Source organism: Geotrypetes seraphini, chromosome 6 (assembly GCF_902459505.1).
Source record: "Geotrypetes seraphini chromosome 6, aGeoSer1.1, whole genome shotgun sequence".
Lineage (NCBI taxonomy): Eukaryota > Metazoa > Chordata > Amphibia > Gymnophiona > Dermophiidae > Geotrypetes > Geotrypetes seraphini.
This window is the reverse complement of record NC_047089.1, coordinates 211,552,756-211,558,755: the sequence shown is the minus strand read 5'-3', so window position 1 is coordinate 211,558,755 and position 6,000 is coordinate 211,552,756.

Genomic DNA, 6,000 nt, shown 5'->3' with positions numbered 1-6,000 from the left:
TTGAACTGAAAATTGTCTTCCACCCAGTAGTTAAAAGTATGCACATCTGTGTTTTTTGTCTTTAACTGAAGTGAAAAGAATGTATCCTTTCATGACAGATTTATGTTGCGAGCATATGGGGAGGCTGGAACAATTTGGTGGGACTTTTTCAAAGTTCAGTTTCCTGGAATTCTACAGGCCAATCACTTGAAGGTATACTGGGATATAAATTAGTATTAGATCCAAAATTAATGTTATTGGGGTTGCTACCATCCAAGCTGTCTAAGGTAAAAAAGAGAATTAAAAAAATTAGATTGGTTGCTGCAAGATGTGTAAATACTCAGAAAAGAAAATGTTTAGAAGTAACTGTGCTGGAGGGCTGGAAAGTTAAATTAAGAAATAATGGGCCTGATATTCAGCCAGCAGCAATCAGGGGCGGATTCTGTAACCGGAGCCGATATTGGCAGCCGCCTTAAAAGCGTCCACCGATCACATGCCAATTACACATAGGCACCAGTTTCAGAATCGCGCCTATGGGAAAGATAGGCGCCGGAAATGTAGCCCAGGGTTTTCCGGCCCTCCATTTCTGGTGCCTGTCTTTGCATGAATCATGCCACTTCTGGCATTGGCCATGCCTACATTGGCATTCAGTGGCCTAAAGCGCCTATGTAGGTGTGATTCCAGGGCCTTTTATTTAGGCGCCAGTAAGTGCTTCAACCTCATCATTTTTTTTTTCCATTTCTAACGGCGTTCTTCAATTAACTTAGGCGCCAGTTTTAGAATTTCCCCCTCAGTGTTTTGCTGACTGCCACGGGCATTAAACCTATGGTGGGCCATGTCCAGGCACTGGCAGTGAATTCCAAATTCTGAGTTTGTGGAGCTGGCTAATACATAAGAACGTAGGAATAGCCATTCGGATTCATCTAGCCCAGGGGGGGTCCAACCTTTTGGCTTCCCTGGGTCGCATTGGCCGAAAAAAATGTTTCTGGGGCTGCGCAAACACTGCAGCAATTCAGAGAAGGGAGCCGGCAAGACAGTATACACCCGGGGGTAGCAGAGGAAAACACTGCATCGCCCTCGACCAGGACTGCACAAAATACTTCACGGGGCCGCAGGTTGGACACCCCTGATCTAGCCTGTATTCTGTTTCCACAGTGGCCAATCCAGGTCTCAAGTACCTGGCAAAAATCCAAACAGTAGCAACATACATGCTACCAATCCCAGTGCAAACAATGGCTTCCCCATATCTCTTTCAATAGCAGACTATAGATTTTTCCTCCAGGAACTTGTCCAAACCTTTTTTAAATCCAGCTATTGCTAACCACTGTTACTACATCCTTTGGCAACGAGTTCTGGTGCTTAATTGCTTTTTTAAGTGAAAATCTATTTCCTCTTATTTGTTTTAAAGGTATTCCCATGCAACTTCATTGAGTGTCCCCCCCCTAGTCTTTGTCATTTTTGAACGCGTAAAAAATCAATTCACTCAGGATTTTGAAGATCTCAGTCGTATCTCCCTTCAGCCATCTCTTTTTCAAGCTGAAGAGCCTTAACCTCTTTAGCCTTTCCTCATATGAGAGGAGTTCAATACCTTTTATCAATTTGGTTGATCTTCTTTGAACCTTTTCTATTTCTGCTATACCTTTTTTGAGATATGGTGACCAGAACTGAATTCCAAGACAGAAGACCAGTGGCGTACCAAGGGGGGGGCGGTCCGCCCCAGATGCAGGCTTAGGGAGGGTACACAGCCAGCCAGGTCCGGAAAATTCAGCGGTGAATTTGAAACAGCTCCCTTTCTCCTTCCCTGCCCCTTACCTCGTGGCTGCGAGTCTAAATTACCTTCTTACAGCAGCTGGAGTTGCATGTGGCTGCCGTAAAGCTAATCTCTGATGCAACCGGACCGGATCTGTTGTCCGGGGGGGGAAGAAAGCACCACGAAGGTAAGGAGCAGGGAGGGAGAAAGGGAAGAAAGGTGGGGTGGAGAGGAAAAGATGTAAATGGGTAAAATCGAGGGGGAGAAGGACGCTGAAAGCACATGGGGAAGACAGAGAGGGGGGAAGGACACTGAAAGCACATGGGGAAGACAGAGGGGGGGAGAAGTATGCTGAAAGCACATGGGGAAGACAGAGGGGGAGAAGGACGCTGAAGGCACATGGGGAAGACAGAGGGGGGGAGAAGGATGCTGAAAGCACATGGGGAAGACAGAGGGGGGAGAAGGATGCTGAAAGGACATGGGGAAGCCAGAGAGGGGAGAAGGACACTGAAAGCACATGGGGAAGACAGAGTGGGGAGGACGCTGAAAGGACAAGGGGAGGAGACAGTGGGGAGAAGACGCTGGCAGGGAAGAAGACAGAGATGCCAGACTATGGGGGGAGCAGAGGGAAGAAGATGGGTGCCAGACCAATTTGAAAGGGGGGAGAAAGGGAGAGGCACAGTAACAGAGCAAATGGAAGACGCAGAGAGAAGAGAGACAGTGGGTGGAAGGAATTGAATCAGAAGATGAGGAAAGCAGAAACCAGAAAAGACAAAGGTAAAACAAAAATTTTCTATTTATTTATTGCTTTAGGAGACATGTGTCACTGTTTCTGTGGTGTTGCATTGTATGCAGAGTCCAGCTTCTTGCTGGTTCAATTTAACCTTTGTCTATGTATTTCTATTTTATCCCCCCTTTTACAAAATTGTGGAGCGTTTTTTAGCACCAGACGTGGTGGTAGCAGCTCTGATGCTCAGAATTCTATGAGCGTCAGAGCTGTTACACCGTGACTAAAATCCACACTACAGTTTTGTAAAAGGGGGAGGAGGGGTTAGTTTGTGATGACATATTCCATATTAGGCGAAGGTGTTTTCTGTGTTCTATGTGTTCGAAAAACATGGTTTTCTGTTAGGACTGACAGTGTAGGATTGATCTGTACTAGTTTGGCTTGTTTAGTTTTACAATATGTGTATTGATGCACTGCTCACTGCAGTATGTAAGATGCTGCCTTTTCCTAGGTACTCATGTGTGACGTGTGGCTTGTTACTAAAAATCCTGTTTTTCGTACAGATGGGGGGGTGCCAAAAAATGATGGGCCACGGGTGTCATATATGCTAGGTACGCCACTGCAGAAAACAAAAAACAAAAAAGACAAAAGTCCTCCACAAACTGAAGTACCACAAAGGAACAGAAATGGAGACAAGAACAGTCAGGACGGCACAAGAACATATAAAGAAAATTAACATTAAGATGTTTAATTTTTTTCTGTATAATTTGTAATACATTAACACATTTTTTTTCCTATTCATAGAGGCTTTATTCTGTTTTTTCACAAAATTGGTGATTCATACGAATGCTGTCACCTTTTCACCTTAAGATCATTATTTTATTTTTTATTTAATTTGTTTTCTATCCCGTTTTCCCCAAAGAGCTCAGAATGGGTTACAGGTTAAATTACATACTATCACACCCAAGTCTTGTTCCTCTTTAGTGCATAAAAGCTCTTCACCTCTGTAAGTGCATGGAGCTAAACTGTCCCATTCCCTTGGGATTTTGCAACTCAAATATTGATGTTCTATAGCAGGGGTGTCAAAGTCCCTCCTCAAGGGCCGCAATTCAGTCGGGTTTTCAGGATTTCCTTAATGAATATGCATGAGATCTATTTGCATGCACTGCTTTCATTGTATGCTAATAGATCTCATGCATATTCATTGGGGAAATCCTGAAAACCCGACTGGATTGCGGCCCTCGAGGAGGGACTTTGTCACCTCTGTTCTATAGCAAGGGTTCTCAACCCTATCTTCAGGACATACCTAGAGTCACGTTTTCAGAATACCCACAATCAATATCTATTTGCATACAATAGAAAATTACTATTTTTGTGCCGAGGAATAGTTTGAGAACCCCTGATGTAGAGAATATGTTGCAGAGCATTTGAATATGCTCTGCCTATGTTAAATTGCAGGAAGTATCTGAATGTAGGAAGTTTTATTACATTGTTATGACTTTCAGGAACCAATACTCCAGAAGCATCATGAGTAAGGTTCTACTGGCTTTGTGTAGGTCCTTGAGTCACTTCAGGGGAACTTCTATAAACCGTGCCTAGGTTAGGCGTTCCTAGGTGCCTAATGGAGGACACCTAGTGATGTCTAACTGAATTCCGTGCACAACTTGTTTTTAATTGGTTTATTTGGCATGGCATGGCAAAAATGATTTTAAAACAATTAATTTGTTATACGCAGTGCCTAGCGATGCCTAAAGTCAATGTGCTTAGCAATGCCTAACAATACCTACCTGAAAAGTAGACATGGTTAGGGGCGGCCAATAGGCATGGTTGACTTAGGTGTTGCTAGGTGTTTGTGTTAGGCACCAGTAAATTAGGCCAGGAAAACCCTAATGTAACAGGCTCAAGCACTAGGTTGCCTAGCGATGCCTAAGTCCACTTAGGCACCACTAGAAGTGATTATATAAACAGTGCTGCACAGTTGATTGACAACCGTGCCGAATGGCGCCTACAAGTTATGCATCGTTATGCATCATTTATAGAATCAGGTCCTTCATGTACCAATACTTTAGTACTGATCCCAACCCTGCCACTGACTCTTTGTGTGACACTAGCCCAATCAATTCATCTTCCTTTGCGTATTTAGATAAGTACAATTAACAAGAGTAACATGGTAACATCTAAACTGCAAATTCTTTGTTTAGATCAGGAAGAAGCTGACTTTGATTTGATTTCAAATGTGATATGCCAGAAGCACTAGCAATCCTCTACAACAACTATACAGTATATTAAATCTAACAATAGTATAAATATGGACAGAGCCTTAATTTACTGCACTGTAATTATTCATAAATAGGGTAAGAAAATCACTTTAAATCTAGAAGATGTGGGGAGAGAGCACTGCTTCTGCCAAAGAGTACACTGTGGGACTATTTGCTGTTCATGAGATATGTCTGAGTTCTGTTTTGGATTGAGGGTGAATTTGTGATCTAAGGCAGTCTAGCCCTTCTCCCCCAGTGGTAACATCATTGGAGTGACAACAGCACTTCTTTAAAGCCAATCCTAGTAGCAGTGAATAGCCATAGGCACGTAAAAATCTAAGGGGCATGACCAAAGCAGTGTGATCCTTTGGTACCCCTTCTGTGCCATTGAGGAGCCATTTGAAAATCTGATATGATGGGAAAGAGGAAGATTAAGTTGAGGGTCCCATAGAAAGGTATATACATGCCCTTCAGAGCCTAGTATTGGCCATACAAGAGAATAAGACTATGCAGACTTCAGGATCTTCCTTAAGCCGCCGTGAAGACAGAATTCCTCTACTATGGGAAGAGAGGGATTGCACATCCCTGTAAATGTCATCTTTTGTCATCTTTGATTGATTTATTATTCTCAACTCATCAGCCTCTGTGTCAGGAGAGTTTCTCTACCTGCTGTACATAATGCCTACAGGTTGGCATGGCAGCTTTATGGGAATAAGAGGTTAGTTGCCCTTGCAATATCTGGAAGATTGTGTCTCACGTGGAGATCTTGTTTCAAGGCCTCAAGAGATAGTGGCCGCTTGGGTCCTAAAAGTCATCAGAGAGGATTATTCCCTTCATTTCGAATCAACACCTCCGAATCAACCTCCAAGAGAGTCCTCTTTCACATCGCAACAGACTTCCCTTTTTCAGAAAATCAAAGCTTTGCTTCAACTAAATGCCTTAGAGGTAGTTCCTCCTTCTCAAAAAATCTGGAATTTTACTCCAGGTATTTTCTAATCCCAAAGAGGGTGATTTGGAAATACTTGCAATCCATGAATGCATAGTGTTGCTGCCATGGTAAATAACTGTGCTATAGCTACATGATACAGCATTTCATGTTAGGAGTCATTGCCCAGAAAAATGATCTACGTGTATCACTGAGGATACATTGAAACCCTCAGCTCAATGTGCAGCAGAAGCTAAGAAAGCAAATAGAATGTTAGGAATCATCAGGAAAGGAATGGAAAAGAAAGATGAAAATGTTATAATGCCCATGTATCACTCTATGGTAAGACTGCACCTTGAAT